The sequence below is a fragment of the Canis lupus genome, chromosome 1, assembly GCF_011100685.1.
Source record: "Canis lupus familiaris isolate Mischka breed German Shepherd chromosome 1, alternate assembly UU_Cfam_GSD_1.0, whole genome shotgun sequence".
In the NCBI taxonomy this organism is placed as follows: Eukaryota; Metazoa; Chordata; class Mammalia; order Carnivora; family Canidae; genus Canis; species Canis lupus.
Genome location: NC_049222.1, coordinates 69,907,457 through 69,928,476, shown reverse-complemented (window position 1 = coordinate 69,928,476; position 21,020 = coordinate 69,907,457). Strand labels below are relative to the sequence as shown.

Genomic DNA, 21,020 nt, shown 5'->3' with positions numbered 1-21,020 from the left:
GCCATAGTATATATTTTATAAAAATAGAATGATATTGCATCTGGTCTTATAACTTGCTTTTTTCCTTGCAATATATTGTGACTAATTTCTCAGTCCTTAAATATTCTTTTATACCATAATTTCAAAGGCTGGATATTAAACCTTTATGTAAATGCGTTCCTGACATACGCAGTATCCATTCACCCCATCTATCCCTGCTGCTCCATCAGCGTCCCCTGCTTGTGTGTGTCATGAGGATCAGCGCTGAGGTCCCAGGAGGCCCATACCTGGAAGTTTCTCTAAGCCGCGACACATACTTGCTCTATCGGAGAGACGCAGAGACGATGATGCTCCATCCACAGGTGTCCCGTGTACACCTAATACCTCCTGACTCTTAGAACCTCTTGGTCCTTCCATCCCTTTTAACGTGCGACTACATGTAAAAGGTACGTGTTTCACTTCCTATTGATCTGTGTATGATACAGCCTCATTCATCTTCTATAACAGAAGAAACAATTATAACAGTTTTCTTAACATTTGAATATTCTTGTATAACATCTGAAATGCAACTGCATCTTACAGATCTAACCCGATCCTCTGTCTAATCTGCTGCGATTTTAGCAAACCTACCTAACTCACCTTGGATATTTCAATTTAGCATCAGAAAATCTCCAGAAAGTCTGACCTTACCTTCTGGGTTTTATAGAACTCTCCTAGCACTGAATAGCTCCTACTTTGTTTCCAAGGTAACAATAAAAGGAAAAGGTAGTTGACCTGTCTAGATACTCCTCTTGGTTTTAGGATTCATACTTTTCCCACCTGCTTAGCTCCTTATTAAAACTCCTCTACATTGGGGTGGGGGGAGGGACACCTGGGTGGCTCGGTAGGTGAGTGTCTGACTCCTGACTCCAGCTTAGGTCATGATCTCAGAGTCCTGGAGTTGAGCCCCCACTCAGGGCCCGTGCTCAGCAGGGAGTCTGCTTGAGATTCTCTCCCTCTCCCTCTGCCCCTCCCATGCTCATGCACACTCTCTGTCTAAAAAATAAATCTTTGAAAAATAAAAAAAAAGATAAAATGAAATAAAACTCCTTTACTTGGAATGTATCTTTGTATTTACCTTTGGTCTTCTTAGTTCCTTCAAAATTAATTCATTTCTTTAATTTATATATATATATAAATCATATATATGTGTATATATATGTGTGTGTGTATATATATGTATGTATAGGAGGAACTGCAGAAATGGGCTCCCTCTGGCTACGTGTTTATCTAAAGTTGCCCCACTCGGCCTATCCTTCGGGTCAATAAGGATCCTCACCTTCCTTTTCCCTTCCTGGAGTTTTTTTGTGGACAGCCCTGACACCTGAGTTTCCAGAGTAGGTATCCTCAGGAGGCACTGCCTTCCCTCCTGCCCAAGAACTCTCAGCACACATAGTACAGGTGGAGTGACCAACTGTCCTGATTTGCCAAGGACTACTCAGTTTTAGCCCTGAAAGTCTCATGTCCCAGGAAACCCCTCAGTCCCTAGCAAACAGGATAATTGTCACCCTAATACAGATCAAAAAAAGAGGTGATGCATCCAAAGGATAAAGATTTCTGTGGGCTGCGAGAGCCAGGAAAGGCTTGGAAGAGGGGGTAATATTTGAGACCAAGTCTGGAAATGAGTGGATTAAGAGAGCTGGAGCAGGGGGGTAGCACATTCCAACCTGAAAGTCAGGACTACACAAGTAGATACAAGAGAGAGTGGGTCTACCAGTTTGACTGGTTCAGAGGACTGAGAGATAAGGCTGGAAAATTCAGTCGGGACCAGATTATAGAAGGTCTTAAATGTCAGTATAAGCAACTGGGACTTGACTACATAAGAACTGGGATTTGCTAAAGACCTCTGCCCTTGGAACTGACCTGGTGAGTGATGGCTTTAGAGAGACACACCTTTCATGTCTGTGCAGGATTTGCTGGAAACGAAGGCGGAGAGAGTCAAGGCCCCAAGTCTAGTTAGTTCACTGTGTGCTGCAGTCATCAAAGCCTGAGAGGCAGACACCTGAAGCAGGGGCAAGACAATCCCTCGCAAACTTAGCAAACAATAATGTGGAGAAAGAGAAAATTGGTTGGCCGGCACCAAGACATTAGAAATGGGGTGAGGTGGGTGTCCCGGAGCAATCCAGAATGAAGAGGATAGATGAGAAGTGAGAGGGCGAGTGGAGCGAGCAAGAGGGCAGGAAGTGTGTGCTGGGCAAGGCAACGCTTCTCATGCCTCAGGCATCTTGAGAAAAATCAGTAATTAAGTTCGCCAATTTTAAATGTGAGCGATTTTGTTGTAGAAACCGAAGAGAAGGCTGAGGAGCACAGGAACACGAGGAACCTGTGCTTAGAGCCTTGGGATCCTCTGGTCATAAGCGCCTAAGAATTTGCAGCAATTGTACAAGAGTGGTTGGACTCTCCTGTGCCACCAGAATTTGAGTGGTTTCAGCCGCTCTTGAGGGGTGTGAGTGCCATTCAACTCAGTTCCATTTAGAAGCTCGTGGAAAGGAGCTAGTAGGGAGACATACAGTGAAGGAGGAAAACTGATTGAGCGATGTGGGGGGTATAATGTCGGAACAAGATGAAGACTTTGATCTTAGAGAAATAGGAAGGATTCGTAGGATAGATAGATTCTGGTGAGTTTTTGGATAGGGTTGCATCAAGGGGGCTACTTTCTAGAGATGTCATGAAAATAGGTGGTGGAGTCATGTGCTGGGAGGAGAAGACATTGAAGAAAGAATCTTGGTGACTTAGGAGTTTAGGGATGTACCAGCGGTCGCTGAAACTATGGGTTTCATTGAAGACACCCAGGGAGAGTGTATGGAGTTAGGGAATGATGGCTGGAACTCTTTCATGGTCTTTGTTATTGCAGTCAGAATCTTTTTTTTTTTTAATACATTGCATCAGCTGTCTGAATTACTACCTACTTATTACATTTCTTCCTTTCTGGGTAAAAATAAGAAATAATCACCATAAGAATATATTCATCAAGGATGTGAATATATTCTTCAGTCAAATGAAATGGGATCATTTAATTATGGTGAGGAATGTGCTGGTTTATATCATTACTTAGAGATAATAATGTTCTTATATTGTTGGTCTTGAGATAATTTCTATTTTTATACACTAAAGCAGTTAGTGTTTCTGACCACATTTAGTCACATGCCAAATTGTGAGATTAGGCTTAATAGCTCTAATTAGGCTTCCTGAATTTGTTTAGTGCTAGGGATTTATTTCTCATTTGACAGTTTATCCTATAAGACTTAGCTCGGAACCACCTGTTTTCTTGGCTATTTTTTGCATCATATACATCATGTAAACCATCATGCTTTCCAATAATCATTCAGTATTCATGATTTGTTGTTACTTTCTGATAAGAGCTTCTGAATACTGAAATGAAAGTATTATGAGCTATGTCAGACTCTACTTTGTGGGTCATCAAGGCTAAATATTATATGTTGGTTTCATTGTCCTCTAATGTGTTAGAAAGTATTGATGTGATTTATGTTTGAACTTCTCACCATCCATTTTAAATGTGTGTGATAATTCCTTTTCAGCAACATAGTAACAGATTATATTAATAGGATATTAAAACCTGGGTTAGCAGATTTCCAAATGTAATCACCTCACTGCTTACTTGGCATAAGTATTCTTCATTTTTCAGTTGTGTGATTGACATTTAAAACAATATTACACAAGATGGCACTGGCAAGACTAATCTTCTTTGTATGCCCACCAGAGTATGGTTGGCAATTGTATTATGTGGTTTTATTTTAATTGTATATGAATTAGATGATATAAGGAAGGGAAAAAAATAGAAAAAGTCTAAAACTGCCAGAAAGAAATAGAATCAGAGTTCAAGAAAACTTGAATCTCCTCTCCATTATACAGTAAAAGATTTCCTTAGTGATAATCATCTATTTGAATATATTCACTACCTAACAGCTTTTGCTCAGATATTGTGTGGTTTCAAATCAAAGAATATATTTTTTTCTGTTGATCTAACTATATAATGAAAGCCAAAATAATTATAATCAGCCAAACTGCAAAAATCTTCTCATCACAGCTGTCAACAACCCAAGGTCTTCTGACTTTCAATCTTTATCACTTTGTAGTAACACTGTATATTTTCTACACATAATTTCTATATGTAAATAAATGATATATAATAGTTTATGTCACCTTTTTCTTTAATATTTTTGCTAATAGCTATTTTAAATAGGTATTATATATACCTATTTAATATATAATATATAAATATATATAGCATAATTATATATATATGTATATGTATATATATATATATATATATATAGCATAATTTGCACTATGTTATGGTGTTTTATTGTATCATGGCAGTCCCCAAATCTTGATCATTTTGACAACACTGGCTTCCAGTAGAATGTACTTACAAATATCCTTGGACTTTTTTCCCCATTAATTTGTATTATTTTCTTGATGCATACATCAAAAATAAACTTACCAAAGTAAGAGATATTCATTTGATTTTAATGTCTTTTGTTAGTAGTATATCAGATTGATCTACAGATTTAAAAAAAAGATAGTGTAAAGGCAAGGCATCTGCTCCCCAAAAGCCTTCACTATATTGGATTTACTGTTCACTTGGTACTTTCCAAGTGTTTACAGTTGCACTTCTTTTTCCCCCTTCCCTTATTTTTTTAAAAGTAAGCTCTACTCTCGACATGGGGCTTGAACTCATCACCCAAGATCAAGTCAGCTCATTTTGCCAACTAAGCCAGCCAGGTGCCCCTATAGCGGTACTTCTCAAATCATCAGCAATGCCGAAATTTTTCTAATAGTCAAATATTTATCAAGTGCCTACTATTTTGCCAAAAAATCACTGGATCCTGTAAATAGGCATCCTTGCCCATAGGTAGCATAGTGGAATGTTTAAGAGCATGGACTTTGAAAGCTGCTTTGTTATCTGTGATGAGCTTTTGAGGCCAAATTCTCATGCAATTAAGATTGCCTACCAAATTAAGTACAAGTTCAGTTATGCATCCATGACCACCAATATTCATTTCTATACACTCTTTCCTAGTGCAATATTTGGAACATGCTTAGAGTGAAAAATTATTCATTGTTTATCTGAAATTTGAGTTTAACTGGGCATCCTCTACTTTATCTGGTAACCTTGGCAACCCTGCACACGGATAGCTTGAATTTGGCTTCAAACATACATAAGGGCTTGCTTTAGGTTATGAAATCTCAGGGAATTTTGTCCACATTCTCCCAGGGCAAATGTTGAGATGGGTTAATTTGAAAGACCTTCTTCTTAAAGGTAGTTTCATTTCTGGCTCACTCATACTGATAGTGTTGCCTATTGGAATCTCAAATCTATGGAATGATCTTGCATAGCACCTTGGCCGTATCTGCTAACTTCCACATACTGTGTCATTTGCAAAATGTACAAAGGTCCCTTAGGTTGATCAAAGGGGTGAAAATCAGCTTTATAGATCACTTGTCTTTCAGGACTCTTCCTTTTTTTGTTGTTTCTATAGATTCCTTACTGTCCTGCCAACTATGATACATAGTTCATCCAGTATTTCTAGTTGGTTTCGGCAGCAAGGAATCAAGGAGAAGGGGTTGTGAGGGGAGAGACACTCATATATCTCAAATGAGATTCTATCCGAACCCGTCCTTCGATCCCTTGTTCTTGCTAACTCTGAAATCTGGTATCCTCCGTCTCTTTCAAGTTTTCACATTCCTTACCAGTCACTGGGTCTAGCCCAGAGGAGTTCGTATCATTTGACTTTGCTTTCATACTCTGCAAAGCCTGGTGATCCATTTGTGACAGAGTATGGGAGCTTCCTCTGAGTTCCATCTAACAACTTGAGCCACTACCGTATTTATTTCCCATCAGTGTTCTTCCTCTCAGTCTGAACCCATTTCCCTGGTCACTAATCTCTTGAGTTCTATAGAATATAAATCAGACTAATGCTGTCACCATCAGCCTCCAACTTGTTTTCTGATTAATCCAAGGAATTCCATTCTTACTGGTGTTTCTGGAACCACACCTGAGATCCTCATGGGATTAGCTTTAGATTAGTTTTCTACTTGCCTTTAGGAAGATCAGATTTCAGAGTGAGGTGCCCCTGGACACCCCTGCCTTCCTGGGTAAGTGACCAGCAACTTCTTTTTCCTGTTGATCCTGATGTCTGAATTTTAGCTTGTTTTTATCCTAGGTCCACTCAGCCCTGTACAGTCATGGTACCAATGGTGTGCTCAGCTGGCTCATGCCTGATTGCCAGAGCCAATTGTTTGGCTTCTGGAACTGAGAACTGGTGAATAAGAACAACTATGTTTCTAGAAGAAAACATAGGATTCAATCCTTCTGCCTTGAGTTAGGCAATGATTTTTTTTTTTAAGATTTTATTTATTTATTTGACAGAGAGAGAAAGAGAGTATAAGCAGGGGGAGTGGCAGGCAGAGGGAGAGGGAGAAGCAGGCTCCCAGTAGAGCAGGGAGCCTGACCTGGGGCTCAATCCCACAGTCCAGGCCGATCATGACCTGAGCCTAAGGTAGATGCTTAACTGACTGAGCCACCCAGGTGCCCCAGGCAATGACAACTATGACACCAGAAGCATAAATGACAAAAATAAAAAAGTAGTTAAATTGGGCTGCATCAAAATTTAAAAGTTCAAAGGACACACTAAGAAAATGAAAATACAGTCCACACAATGGAACAAAATATTTGCAAATCATGTATCTGGTTAGGGATTTATATCCAGAATGCATTTTTAAAAAGATTTTATTTATTTATTCATGAGAGACAGAGAGAGAGAGAGAGAGAGAGAGAGAGAGAGTGAGGCAGAGACACAGGCTCCCTGCATGGAGCCTGATGTGGGACTCGATCCTCGGGCTCCAGGATCACACCCTGGGCCGAACTAAAGGCAGAATTAAACCACTGAGCCACTCAGGGATCCCCAGAATACATTTTTAAAAACTCCTTTAACTCAATAATACTTTTAAAAAATAACCGAATTAAAAGATAGGTAAATGATTTGAACAGATATGTAACCAAAGCTATACAAATGGCCGATAAGCACATGAAAAGATCCTCAACATCATTAGTCACTAAGGAAATGCAAACCAAAACCACAATGTATAAATACTTCATATCCACTAGGAAGGTTATAATAAAAAAGATAGACAATAGCAAATATTGGCGATTCAATGGTTTTTAATACATTTACGGAGCAAATGGGAGGAAGTGGGAAAATTAGGAATGTCCAGGCTAGGCATATTCATAGAAGCAGAAAGTAGATTTGTGGTTGCCTAAGGCTGGAGGGGAGAGAGTGATGACTTGGAATAATCACAGGTGTAACTGAGCCCAAGAGCACGCAGCAAAGCCAATCACTGACTTATTAAGTAGGTAACAAGGAAAGGGTTTATTCCAGAAGCAATCAAATAAGGAGACAAAAGCATAGCTCAGTCTGTCTCTCCCGACTGAGATTAGAATAAGTTTTTATAATCTATAGGGGTTGAGGGATCCCTGGGTGGCACAGCGGTTTGGTGCCTGTCTTTGGCCCAGGGCGCAATCCTGGAGACCCGGGATCGAGTCCCACGTCGGGCTCCCGGTGCGTGGAGCCTGCTTCTCCCTCTGCCTGTGTCTCTGCCTCTCTCTCTCTCTGTGTCTCTCATGAATAAATAAATAAAATCTTAAAAAAAAAAAAATCTATAGGGGTTGGGGTAACACACATATTGATGAAAAGGGCAGGAAGATTTATGACTATTGGTGAGGAAGGATGGAGCATGTGCATTGAGCAAACATATGTAACATCCATCCCATGTTCATTTTGGGTTGGAAACTTAACATTAAAATGAGGCAAATGGGGCAGCCCGGGTGGCTCAGCGGTTTAGCACCACCTTCAGCCTGAGGTGTGATCCTGGAGACCCAGGATTGAGTTCCACGTCCGGCTCCCTGCATGGAGCCTGCTTCTCCCTCTGCCTGTGTCTCTGCCTCTCTCTCTCTCTCTCTCTCTCTCTCTCTCTCTCTCATGAATAAATAAAATCTTTAAAAAATAAATTTAAATAAATAAATAAATAAATAAATAAATAAATAAATAAATAAATAAATAAATAAAATGAGGCAAATGTTGGCTTCTTACACCAGAAGGTCATCTGTAGGACAAGGAGAGGGACTCTGGGCATGCTCTGGGAGAGCTGGGTCTTGGGCTTATTAGCTCGGGTAAGAAATGCGGGGCCTTGCTCACATAGGCTGGAATCATATCCGTGACCTTCATTTGTATCAGTCCAGGCCTCTGCGAAAACAGCTGGTGGTTTGTTAGTAGGGTCTGAAAAGAAACAAAAGCTGATTAGGGAGAAAGAGGTCTCCGAAAAATAGACTTTAATTTTCCCAATAGTCTTACCTTCATTAACCCTCTGGGGCACAGTTTCACAGACTTCCTTTTTGGAATATTGAACACGTTCTAAAATTAGATCATGGTGATGGTTGCACAATTCCGTAAATGTACTAAAAACCATTGAATTGTGCACTTTAATTGTGCACTTTACATACCACACAACTGTATGTGTCAGTCATGGATTATATGTCAATAAGCTGTTAACCCCTCCAAAAAAAACAGAATCATACTCAAAGCACACCCCTTTTTGATTAGTTTCTAATATTTTAGTATTATCTGTGCTCTTGAAGTTATTTACTAAGAGGTGGTGCCCAAGTGGCCCAAGAATGTAGGGTCGGGCTGTATATGATATTAAACTGGCAAAAACTGTTTAGCTCAACTAAGATCTGGTTTATTTCTTCGTGTGAGAAGCAGCAGCCAGATGGCAGGGGTGATAACGCGCCGTGCTAATCCCTACCGAAGACTCCTTTGCCTGAGATTTAGACACAGACAATAATGATCCGCACATTATGAGACATAGGATGATGCCACAAAGGGCTTCCTGACAAAACTATTAGAATCCGTGTGCGGTGGACCCAGCCAGCCATCCTGCTGCGCTTCATCAACAGATTTTGTTAAGTATTACAGAAACTGCGAAAATGAATTAGATCCCATTTCTGTCTGCAAAGCTCAGTCAAACAGTAGAAACCACTTTAAATATTTAAAGCCAAAGGCATTTCATACAGAGAAACGAGTGCTTGGGAACTTCTGATTGGGGTTAAGGAGTGAAAGCTGTGGGGCTGCCACCAGCTTCCCGATTCACTAAAACTACACCTGAAGCTTCTTGCGCTCATGCAGGAGTCAGAGAAACGCGGAGATGGAAATCAGTGGCCGTGGGGGTCTTGCAGCCCTGGGCCCCGGATACAGGGCAGGAAGGGAAACTGATGCAAAAAGTCGTGTCCTGATTCCCATTTCAATGGTGGGAGGAAGGCTCGGCTTCTCCCCTCCCCGCCTTCAACCCAGGCCTGGGCTCCGTGGCCTCCGTCCCCTCGGGGCTCGGAACTGTCCTGGCAGCGCTTCTTGTGGCTCCTTTGGCCACTTGCAGGGCGACAGGCAGGGAGCGAGGGAGCCGGAATGACGCCAGGTCCCAACAGGCGGCCGACACTTGCCGCCCTCAGGGGCAGCCGGCTACTCCCTGGGAGCAGGGATGGTTTCCCAGACGGAGGGGTGCAGGCTGCGGTGCTTTCTCTCCCCTCCTGCCCTCCCTGCTGCCTGCAGGCCTTGGCCCGGGATGCCGAGCATGCACCTGCTCCCGAGTGTACACCTGCCCCCGAGCGTGCACCTGCCCCAAGCGTGCACCTGCCCCCGAGTGTGCACCTGCCACCCGCCGCACCGTGGCAGCAGGACGCGCACCTGTGAGGCCCCGCCTCTGGCAGTGTCAGGGACCAGGGCGCTGAGCAGCTGACACCCCTGGGGCCCGGGCAGGGCCAGAAGAGGGGCTCGCGGCTCAGCGGGCGACAGGACACGGTGCCCTGCCCCTCGGGGAGAAGCCAGCGGGTCCAGGGTTGCAGCTGCTGGGTACCGAGGAGCAGGCCCCAGAGAGCCTGCAGGCCGGTTGTCACTTTCCAGATGGAACCCGCTGAGCGCAGCGCCGCGCACCTGGGCATCGAGCAGGGGACCGAGGACTTGGGGACAGCGACCACCGCCCTCAGACAAAGACAGAAACCCAAGTGCTAGCTTTACTTCCTGAATGAAACCGTGGCCCCTCCATGGAAAGCAAGCACGGAAGTGTATTTCCAGGAGTGCCTGGCTGGCTCCCCGGGGAGCGTGACTCTGCATCTCGGGGTTGTGAGTTCAAGTCCCATGTTGGGTGTAGAGATTACTTAGGACAAAGTCTTTAAATTAAGGAAATACATAATAAAGTGTATTTATAATAGTTCCAACCAAACACTCTTTTTCCTGAGAACTGTGCTGTTCTCTTAACCTCTGACTTAAAAAAAAAAAAAAAAAGTCTATGTACATGCTTTACACCATTGGGCAAAGTGATTTGCAATATTTGATCAATAATTCATTATAAGTTCTAAGGAGGCACATTAAAAAAAAAAATCTTTGTTCTGAAAAACCTCCAAGGCCAATTTCAGCATGAGTTGGGACTCTCAGTTAGAATTCTCTGGAGGATCACTGCTGCAGTGTCGTGCTGCCCGAAATGAAGGAAGGCTGGCCTCCAGACTGGAGCGTGGGTCTGTGCTTCCCAAGCAAACAAACTCTCCGAGTTCAAAATCAGAGGTCATGACCTGAGCAAAAACCCCAGGAGTAGGAGGCTCAAGTGACTGAGCCGCTCAAGCACCCCAAGTGGTGGTAACTTTGATAGATCATCTACTGCTACTTGGTGATATTAAACACATAAATATATACCAAGCACTGCCCCCAAACTGCGAAGAAGGTGACCAGGAGAAGGGAGACACAATTGCAAACTTTATGGCAAATGCTGTTTATAAAGTTATTGGACGAATGGCCTCAAAAATATGCTTATGCGACTATGTGCAGATGTAGGCTGAAGAGGAGGAAGTACTTTTTAAGAGTTCAGTTGGGATCTTCTGAAATATTAACCGCAGAAAGTCATAAAGTGTCCTTGGATAGCTTTTATTATTATTATGAAAGAACCAGTTTATCTTTGGGGAACATTTAAACATAGTCCCGCTTAAAGTCAGCAGCTGTCTGAAATGCTGCCCTTCTAGATCTCTTATTCTCTGGTGCTGTCTCTGGTTAGCGAGGTGTCCCCCCACCCTGTGACTTGAATGTCCTCTCAATCTGTTGGGAAAGAGCTGCGATACCAGCTGTGGATGTGCTTCCTGAAGTATGTGCCATTGAGCTCTGTGCCACCAGGCAGCAGGAACAAGCAGGCCTCGCTCCAGCTTCTGGCTGAGCCGCACGCCATCCGATTCACCAGCTATTTGCTTACAGTCTAGCCGATAGGCATTTATTATGCACATGCTATTACTAGATCTGTAAAGACTATAAAATAGCTTAATAACACTTTCTCCTATCTAGTAGATTTCGAGTTGCCTCGTCAAAACCTATGCTAGGGGCACGTATGAATTATCGCCCTCATTAGAAAGACCAGTGAAGACCAAAGGAAAGGAAACCAGAGGTCAGCAACGTGGTCGTAAGCAGCCAGACTGTAAATATTTTAGGCTCTGCAGGGCCGTATGGTCTTTGTTGCAGCTATTTAACGCCCCATCCTAGTATAAAAGCATCTACAGATAATATGTAAATGAATGGATGTGGCTATGTTCCTATAAAATTTTATTTATAGACACTGAAATTTGACTTTCATATAATTTCCATGTGTCACAGAACATTATTCTTTCGATTTTTTAAAAAGTATTTAAAATGTAAAAACCATTCCTAGCTTGGCCATACAAAAACAGGCCATGGGCCATAACTTGTCAGTCCCTGATCAATGAAATTACTGCCTAACACAGTTGTGGATAAACATGAGGATGCAGGCAATATAACAAAATATTAGAATGTGTGTATGAAGCTATGGTAAATATTTAAAATATTTTCATACCAAGAGTTGGAAAGATTTTACCATCTTTCCACTTATGTGGGTTCTGTATTTAGATAGCACAGACCTAGCTCTCCTTAAACGAGTAATTTCAGCACTGGTACAGAAGTCATTCAAATGACTGCAAACTAAAAGATGAAAAATAGACACCTAAAACCTTCAGATTTGTCATAGTTCTTAGCCTTATGTCACTGGAAGTTGAATTGCTTCCCGTACAATTCTCTTATACCTGGCTTATTTTTGTTTTTGTCTTCTGAACAACTGACCTGCATATTTATCAGGGTTCTCCAGAACCAATGGGAGTATATATATATGAATGTTGGGTTTTTTATTTTATTTTATTTTATTTTATTTTATTTTATTTTATTTTATTTTATTTTATAGATTTTATTTTATTTATTTTTAAGATTTATGTATGTATGTATGTATGTATGTATGTATTTATGATAGAGAGAGAGAGAGAGAGAGGCAGAGACACAGGAGGAGGGAGAAGCAGGCTCCATGCCGGAGCCGGACGTGGGACTCGATCCCGGGACTCCAGGATCGCGCCCTGGTCCAAAGGCAGGCACTAAACCGCTGAGCCACCCAGGAATCCCAATGTTGGTTTTTTTAAAGGCAGGTCTAGGGTGGGTCCTGAGAGCCTACATTTCTTTTTTATTTTTTTCTTTTCTTTTTTTTAAAGTAGCCTCCATGCCCAACATGGGACTTAAACTCACACCCTTCTAGATCTATTATTGATGTATAGATTGATCTGCATCAAGAGTCGCATGCTCTACTGACTTAGCCAGCCAGGCACCCCTATATATGTGATTTTTTTTTTTAAATAAGAAATTGTTTCATGTGATTATGGAGGCTGAAAGGTCCCAAGACCTGCAGTCAGTAGGCTGGAAACCCAGGAGAGCCAGTGATGTAGTTCCAGTCCAAGCCTGAAGACCTAGAGACCAGGAGGGCCAACGGTGGAAATCCCAGTCTTAGAGCAGAAGACCAGTGTCCCAGCTTAAATAGCCGGGGGGAGGGGGAGCAAATTCTCCGTCCCTTCACCTTCTGAATTCTATTCAGCCCCTTGGCAGGACTGTATGATGGCCTCCTACCCTGGGGAGATGATATTGTGACCTATAGTAAGGGATTATTTTCCAACAGTGATGACCTCCTCACAAGCACATGCCTCTCACGAAGGCTCTCCTTCACGGCTGTCCACAGAGTTGAAGAGGGACAACGGGGGTGCAGAGCCCCGGTGCTACTCGACGGATGTGAAACACCAGCAGGGTGTAAAGTCCCCGCCACCTTTGCCCGAACCACTCCACGGTCCTCTGGCCACTTGCGGGAGGACGGTCCTTCAGATGGGGGCGGCTGTAGGAGCACCCTGGACCAGGTGAGGGAGAAACTATCCCAATAAGTACACTTTGGATTGTAAAGGTGTGTATGTACATTTGTCCATCTACGCATTTGTACGTCTGTCCTTGTTGCTGGTATAGAGCTCCCAAGTGGTTAGAATTTTCCGATAAAAGAAATTGGGAGGATCTTTTATTATAATAGACTCTTTTCCTCAGTTCCGAAGTCCCTTCAGAGCCCTCCAGGTGAAATGGTCGTGTTGTTGTGCAGAACAAGCCCTTTTCAACTACAGGTGAGTCTACAAGGTGACTTTCAGGAATCCTGGAAAGATGGGGGGTGAGGGGTGCTGCCTGTCTGAAGAATCAATCATGTGATTGGGGGGGTGGAATCTTCAGTCCAATCCCCTGCCTTCCTGGGAGAGGAGGGGGCTGAAAATGGAGTTCAGTCATCAGTGCCCGAGGATTTAATCAGCCATGCCTCTGTAGGGAAGCATCCATAAAAACCTGAAGGGAGAGGGTTCAGAGAGCTTCCCGGTCGGTGGATGTCAGGTTGAGGATGCCAGGGGAGTGTCTCCATGTCCCTTCCCGCATCCCTTGCCCTATGCATCTCTCCATCGGGCTGCTGAACCGTATCCTGTAATATCCCTTATAACAAATCGGCAGCCCGGTGCATAGAATGTTCTTTTTTTTTTTTTTTGAAGGTGGGCTCCATGCTGGGTATGAACTCATGGGGCTTGAACTCACAACCCTGAGATCAAGACTTGAGCTGAGATCAAGAGTTGGACACTCAACAGCCGCCCGGACGCTCATGTAAAATGTTCTCCAGAGTCTCCGAGCTGCTCTAGCAAATTAAGTAAGCCCGAGGAGGAGGTTATGGGCCCCTCCGATCTACGGCAGATGGAAGCCGGGGTGACAGCCTGGGCTCATGACCGGTGTCTGAAGTAAGAGTGGGAGCAATCCTGCAGGGCTGAACCCTTGGCCTGTGGGATCTGAAGTGATGTCCGGGTAGGTACAGTCAGAACTAAGCTGAACTGCAGGACCCCCAGCTGGTCGGAATCCCCCCACCCCACACCCTGGTGTTGGACACCCCTTCGGAGGACCATTGGTTTTACTCCGTCTGCCGATTCCGACGTTAGCTTCACCCAGAAGCAGCCTCACAGACACACCTGGCTGCCCTGTAGCCTGGTCCAGCCGGCACGTAAAATGCATCATCACACCTGTATTTCTTTTTTTTGTTTTTTTTTTCACACCTGTATTTCCAAAGCGATGCGTCACTCATGGATAGTACGATGGGAAGTAGATCAATGGTGTGTTGTGAGAAGACCAGTCAGCTCTCCCAATAAAATCAAATGTTGCGTTGGTTTAACACCCATGTGTAGCCACGGGCCTCCCCGATAGCATGGAGGGGGCGGGGGTGTTTGCTAGAACCTACCTGGCATTCAACAAAGTGCAGACTGGAAATGGGAGGGTATTCAGGTCTCCTGGGTGGTGTGGGACCTGCGTGGTGGGTCAGGTGCTCCACGCCTCCTTTCCTTAATGGCTAAATCTGAGGCTGCCTGGAAGGTCCTGGTAGGATGGCATCTGTTATTGGCTTTATCCTTTCTTATTCCTCAGGCTGTGAGTGGGGGTGAGCAGGGTGCTTAGAGCACCTTTGTCCACCTGAGAGAACAAGGCACCACACACTGGGTGGTTTAAGCAACGAAAATGCATGTTCTCACTGTTCTGGAGGCTGGAGGTCCCTGCTCAAAGTCCTGCAGGGCCACTCGCTGGTGGGAGCCCCTTCCTGGCTTGCAGACAGTGATCGTGTCGCTGGGGCCTCCCGTGGCCTCTCCCCGGGCATGTGCCGTAGGCGAGCAAGCTGAGACCTGTTGCATAAGGGCTGCTAATCCCACCCGACCAGGCCCGGCCCTCAGGGCCTCACCTCATTCTTTTTTTTTTTTTTTTTTCCTCACCTCATTCTAATCATCTCCCAACGCCCCCCCCCCCCCCCCCCCCGGTCTCCAGGTACCATCTTCACTATATGAATTTGGGGAGGACGCCAACACTCGGGCCGCAGCGCGAGGCAAGACGGATCTGTCTCCCTTGGGGAGTCGATGAATTATTTTCACTGGCATGAGGGTCCTGGCGTCAGAGGCCACCACTCATCTTCCAGCCCTCTGATCCACCTGATCCGAGCCTGCTCAATCCCTTTACCAACAAATGCGGGACGTGGGTGATGCTATTGTCGCCAGTCGTGAGGGGCCTGGGCTGTGAGAGACTCCACGGGCCTCTGAGGCCTCGGCGGAAGCCTAGCTCAGCTGGCGGCTCTAAGGACTGGCCCCAGATTTGCCCTCGGTCCGCGGTTCTCAACCCTGAACCCCGGCTGCTCACGGAGTAACAGAATTACCTGGGGGGGGGGTTGGGGGAGGCTGGTGCCGGTTGGGAAAATACCAAAGCCCTAGTCCACCCGCAGAATCGGATGTGGCGGCTCTGGAGCAGGGGCTGAAGCTTCGGTTTGCTCTAATGTGCAGCCTTCAGGGTGTAGGCGGCCGCCCCACAGGGGCCTGCGCCAGTTGCCCACCATCCACCAGGAGCTTTGTCTTTTGACATCAGCTTTGATGCGGGGTTATATTTGCCAAGAGGCCAAACAATAGTAAGCTTTAAAAAGTTGTTTGAGGGCAGCCCGGGTGGCTCAGTGGTTTGGAGCCTGCCTTTGGTCCAGGGCGTGACCCCGGGGTCCCAGGATCGAGTCCCCCATTGGGCTCCCTGCATGGAGCCTGCTTCTCACTCTGCCTGGGTCTGTCTCTCTCTCTCCATCTCTCACGAATGAATAAATAAAATCATTAAAAAATATTTTAAAGAAAGTTCTTTGAATCACCTAGGAGAAAACAAACATCATTCTATCTAAAAACAAAACATTGCCGACCGAAGTACCAATGTGCACAGGAGCATTTTCCACAACCGCCCACAGGTGGAACCGCCGGAATGTCCATCAGCAGGTGAGTGCATGAACCAAGTGTGCTGTGCACATACAACGGAATATTATTCGGCCTTAAAAAGCAATGAAATTCTGACGTGTTATGACATGAATGAACCTTGAAAACAGGAGGCTGAGTGAAATAAGCCGGACACACGATACAGATACTGTGTGATTTCACTTTCAGGAGATGCCTACGGCCCGCAAACCCACGGAGGCGGAAAATAGAAGTTTCCAGGAACTGATGGTCAAAAGGAATGGTTGATCGGTGCTTAGCAGGTAGAGTTTCTGTAGGCATGATAGAAAGTTCTAGACATGAAAAGTGATGATGGTTATATAACATTGTGAACATACTTCATGCCACTGAACTGTACACTTAAAATGGCTGAAATGGTAAATTTTATGTTCTGTATATTTTACCACAATAAAACAACACAAACCTCCTCTTTATAGGGCTGATGCTTCTGAGTGAAGATCCAGGCTACTCTGCTGTCGTCAGGCTTCTACCACTCGCAGTAAAAAGCTGAGTCGGCAATAGTGGAAGGAAATCCCATTTAACAAAGGTTTTTAGAAGGCTTCAGCAGTCTGAAGTCCATATAAGATGATTGTCATTGCAGGACGTTTTTTCAGGTTTCTTTCTTTCTTCTTCTTTTTTTAATAGCAGTAAGTATGTTCAAGTCTAGTAAAGGAAAAATATAATGCTTTCTCTGGAATTTATCTTTCTGAAAACATTGAAGTCAGACTTAATGTCTGAAAATACAAATAATGATCTCATCAACCTAATCTGGAACTATGGATTGACTATGGTTTTTTAGCTACAAGGGTAGGAAGTGTGTAGTTCTCAGCCTCAAACATTAACCACCAGTGATCACCATGAAGTTGCAGCAGTTTACCCTGCTCACCCTGCGGGTGGCCAGAGGCAGCAGCGTATAACAAAGGGTTTGTTCAGACCTAAGACAATCGCATAATTAGTTCTTTCGGGGAGGCCGGAGGCCGGCTAAGAAGTGAGCGGAGTAGATGATTCTAGAGCAAAGACCCTCTTGTAGATGAACCGTCACCGGCTCCCTCTTCCCTTCCAGTCAGTTCACGTGAACCGCTACTCTTTTAACTGGCCTCCCCCCTCCCCCTCCTCCTCTACCCCTCCCTCACCCACCATGAAACAGATCGAGATACCCGACCAATCATAACGCAAAGACAATCGAAGACGAGAAACCCGCCCCCAGCAGTCCTTCCGAACTCCCCTCCCTCCCCCCTCCCTCCTCTCCTTCCCCTCCTTCTCCCCTCCCCCTCCCACTCCCTCCTCCCCTCCCTCCTTTCCCTCCCCTTCCCCCTCTCCCTCTCCCTTCCCCTCTCCCTCTCCCCCTCCCTCTCCCTTCCCTTCCCTCCTCCCTTCTGCCCTTCCCTATCCCCTCTCCCTGGGGTCTCCGTCGGAGAAGCAGTGACCACGGTGGGAAACCTCTTCGCGGAGGGCTCCTGAGTTAGAGATGCGGGTGCCCCCCCCCGCCCCTCCCCCCCAGGCGCCCAAGGCCTCCCCTGCAAGGGGCCCACTCTGGGGTACAGGTCGGGGTGGGGTGGACGCACCAGGGGAAGATGCAGGTGTAGGTCACAGAGGCTCCCAGGGCCGTCCTTGCCCGTCTCCCTTCCACATCCAGACGTGCCCCTGCTCGGAGCCTCCCCCACCCCCTGGGCCTGTGAGGGGCAGCAGGCGGCAGCACGTCCCTCCTACCTTCTGCCTTGACTAAACTTCCAGAAGTTTCCCTTTCCTTCCCCGCTTTCTTGGGACATTGGAGAATCTTCGCCCCAAAGGCAGGAGCTGGGTTCTGGGAGGGGTTTTCTCCTTACCCGGAATCAAACAGGAGAGCGACCTTTCCCTCCAAGGTGACCCGGTCCCCAGGTGCCCCCAGGTGCGAGCCAGGCAGGCACCTGGCCGAGTGCCCCTTGGCCCCTCCTGGTCACTCACCGGCTCCACGTGAACCTCATTTTGCCAAGCGCGGTTGGGCTAAGGCCTAGGCCGGTGGAGAAGCGCAGCCTGCGTGGAGGATGTCAGGGGCGGTAAGAGCCAAGGAAAAGTAGAGGGGTGAGGGGAGGAGGGGGGGGGTGGAGGAGGGAGGAAGGGAGGGAGGAGGGGGAGGGAGGATGGGAGGAGGGAGAATGGGAAGGGGGAGAATGGGAGGAGGAAGGGGTAGGGGAGAGGATTGGAGGAGGGAGGGAGGATGGGAGGGGGAGGGAGGAGGGAAGAAGGGAGGGAGGAGGGAGGAGGAGGTAGGGAGGACGGAGGAGGGGCAGGGAGAGCCATGCGGTGTGAGGTAAGGACCCCAAGGCAGCGCCCTCTGAGGAGGTCCCCCTGCACACAGGTCTGCGGGAGGAGGCGAGGCCCGGGCTGCCTCCTGGGCGGAGCAGCGTTCTGACCCGTGGCAGCGGCTCAGCGAGGCGTGACCGAGGGTCCAGGAGGGGCTGGGGGGGAGGGACGGGGGGCGTCAGGGGCCGAGCCCTGGAGTCCTTGGGGACGCTCAGGGTCTCGGCGGGGATGGAGCCCAGCACTGTGCTGGGCTGCCGGGCGGGAGCCAGCTGCACCCCTGCCCCACTGCCTCGCCCTGCCTCGCCCCGCTTCGCCCCGCTTCGCCCCTTCTTCTCCCCTGCTTCTCCCCTGCCTCCCCCTCCCGCCCCCCTCCGTGCTCGCTCTCAGATAAATGAAATCTTAGAAACCCCAGGAGGTCCTGGACCCAGTTACAGCCTGGGGGTGGGGGGGTGGGTACGAGGCGACTGTGGGCGACGGGAGCCCCGAGCGAGTCGGGGGGGTGTTGGGCAGATGCCTGGTTCGGAGCAGACGGGAGCAGGGGTGCAGGGGAGCAGGGGTGCAAGGGTGCAGGGGAGCAGGGGTGCAAGGGTGCAGGGGAGCAGGGGTGCTGGGGTGCAGGGGTACAAGGGTGCAGGGGAGCAGGGGTGCAGCACGGGGGGGCAGCTAGGGCCCCGGCTGGGCCTGGGCCAGGAGTGGAGAGCATCGCGGGAACCCTGGTGCCTTGCACCCCTGCCCGGCCTGGAGACAGACCCCGAGGACCCCCCACCCCTCCTCGCCTTCAGGGCCCGCAGGTCGCAGCCTTGCTCCGATTCCCAGCTCTTGTTTCCATTGACCTTTCCAGGCTCAGGGGCTGCTAGGGCAGCACCACCCTGGGTTCCCCCTTTTCAGGTTCCGGTTTTTCGCCCCAACTCAGATGTGGCCAGGCCTCTGCATGCACCTGCTACTCAGGGGTTTCAAACCACCTGCGTGCTCCTGGCCCTGCGCACCATCCCCTGTCCCGGCTGGTGGGCTGGTGGGCGACAGCAGGTGGAGGCAGGCTGGTGCAAGAGCACCACGCACCCGAGCAGTGGGACAAAAACCAGCCGATGTCATCAGTCTGAGGTGTCCTAGGGAGAAGAGGGCTCAGTAGAGAACGAGTTCTCTACCTTTATCCAGGACCGACCGCCCAACAAAATTTTTTTTTTTTTTGTCCCCACACTCCCGTCCTGTCCCTGAGATAAACACATAGTCCTCTCGAGGATTTGCAGTGTTGACGCAGTTGGTAACAATGGAAAAATATAAAAAAATAAGGGAATTTTTAAAAGACCCTATGCACCACCCCTTAGACCCTCAAGTGAAAATCCAGTGTCACCTATCCACATGGGCGGGAACGGGAAGGCGGGAACCAAGTGGAAGGGAAGCTAAAGGAGGAAAAGTTGCGCCGGGCTTGGCACTTCCAGGTATTGCATCATGTCACCATCACCACCTTGTGTTGTGAGGGCATGTCTACACCCCGCAGGGGGGGGGGGGCGGGGGGCATCGTGGCTCCCAGCCTGATTCATGCAACTCTTCAGCAAGGGGTGGAAATTAAAAGCGAGTTCTGCAGACCTCCAACTGTGTCCTGTTTCAATATGGTGAACACGCACCAAAACGCACATACGTGGGATCTTACATGATTATTGAAGTCAACATTTAAATATCTCAGTGCTAAGTCGTTGTTCTCCCAAGGAGTAAACCTCTATTTCAATCACAATAGTTTTAAATGTCTAGGCCTGATTAATATGAGAAATCCAAGTGAAGTGGTAACGGTAATTTAGTTTCATTTTTCACAGACTTACTTTATAAGGAATTTATAACAAAAATACCTTCCTCAATGTAACTGTGGCATAACTTCCTCAGTTCTTTAATAGCTTCCAGATGTTTAGATAATTTTGTTTAGAAACTTTGTAAATTATCAAAGTTCTTTGCTGGTTAAATAAGACTAATAATAAAGTAAGTCTTCTCTGCCCTGTTAGACCTCATGATGTTGAAAACCTTTTTGAAGTTGTAACTTCAAAGTAGTTTACATGGTTGTAGTCTCATAATAAATACAAGATTATAGACTTTTCTGTAGGATTATAAAAGAAATGAAATAGAAATAATGACACACTGATTTCCCATGTTCCTATCTCTTCCTTTCAATGTTTACCAATCCTCCAGCAAACTTGATCTGCTGAAACGTCTTATTGACATCAAAGGATTCCTTCTCTAGTACAAAGGGTCAAGTGGAGGGCCTTGTCCGCTCAGACCACTGGTAACGGAGTTAGACAATTTAATCAGACTTGAGATAATGTCAAAGGGAATGACAGTCCATGCAGTGGCAAGTACAAAAGTCCAGATTTGCAGATCGGAAACATGAATAGTAAAGAGTTAGTGAAAGGTGGCAAACTGGGGAAAAGGTGGAGAAATATTCACGAGATGCTCAGATACAAGGGTTATACTCGCAATCCTAAAGAGTCCAAAGATCAGAGAAAGGAAT

The 21,020-nt window shown here is 46.6% G+C and overlaps 1 long non-coding RNA gene across 3 annotated transcripts; it reads left to right on the top strand.

Annotated features, from left to right (window-relative positions):
• Window positions 1-1,747: 1,747 nt before the first annotated feature.
• Window positions 1,748-17,063, top strand: LOC102155875. 3 transcript variants are annotated; one of them, XR_005353133.1, is made up of 7 exons: window positions 1,748-1,884; window positions 13,138-13,309; window positions 13,488-13,561; window positions 13,970-14,273; window positions 15,273-16,246; window positions 16,412-16,503; window positions 16,678-17,063. It is a non-coding gene; the product is annotated as an uncharacterized LOC102155875 (long non-coding RNA). The 3 variants fall into 3 exon arrangements; XR_005353130.1 differs by lacking the exons at window positions 15,273-16,246; window positions 16,412-16,503; window positions 16,678-17,063 and having other exon boundaries at window positions 13,970-14,484; XR_005353132.1 differs by lacking the exons at window positions 15,273-16,246; window positions 16,412-16,503; window positions 16,678-17,063 and having other exon boundaries at window positions 1,754-1,884; window positions 13,078-13,309; window positions 13,970-14,484.
• The last annotated feature ends 3,957 nt before the right edge of the window (window positions 17,064-21,020 follow it).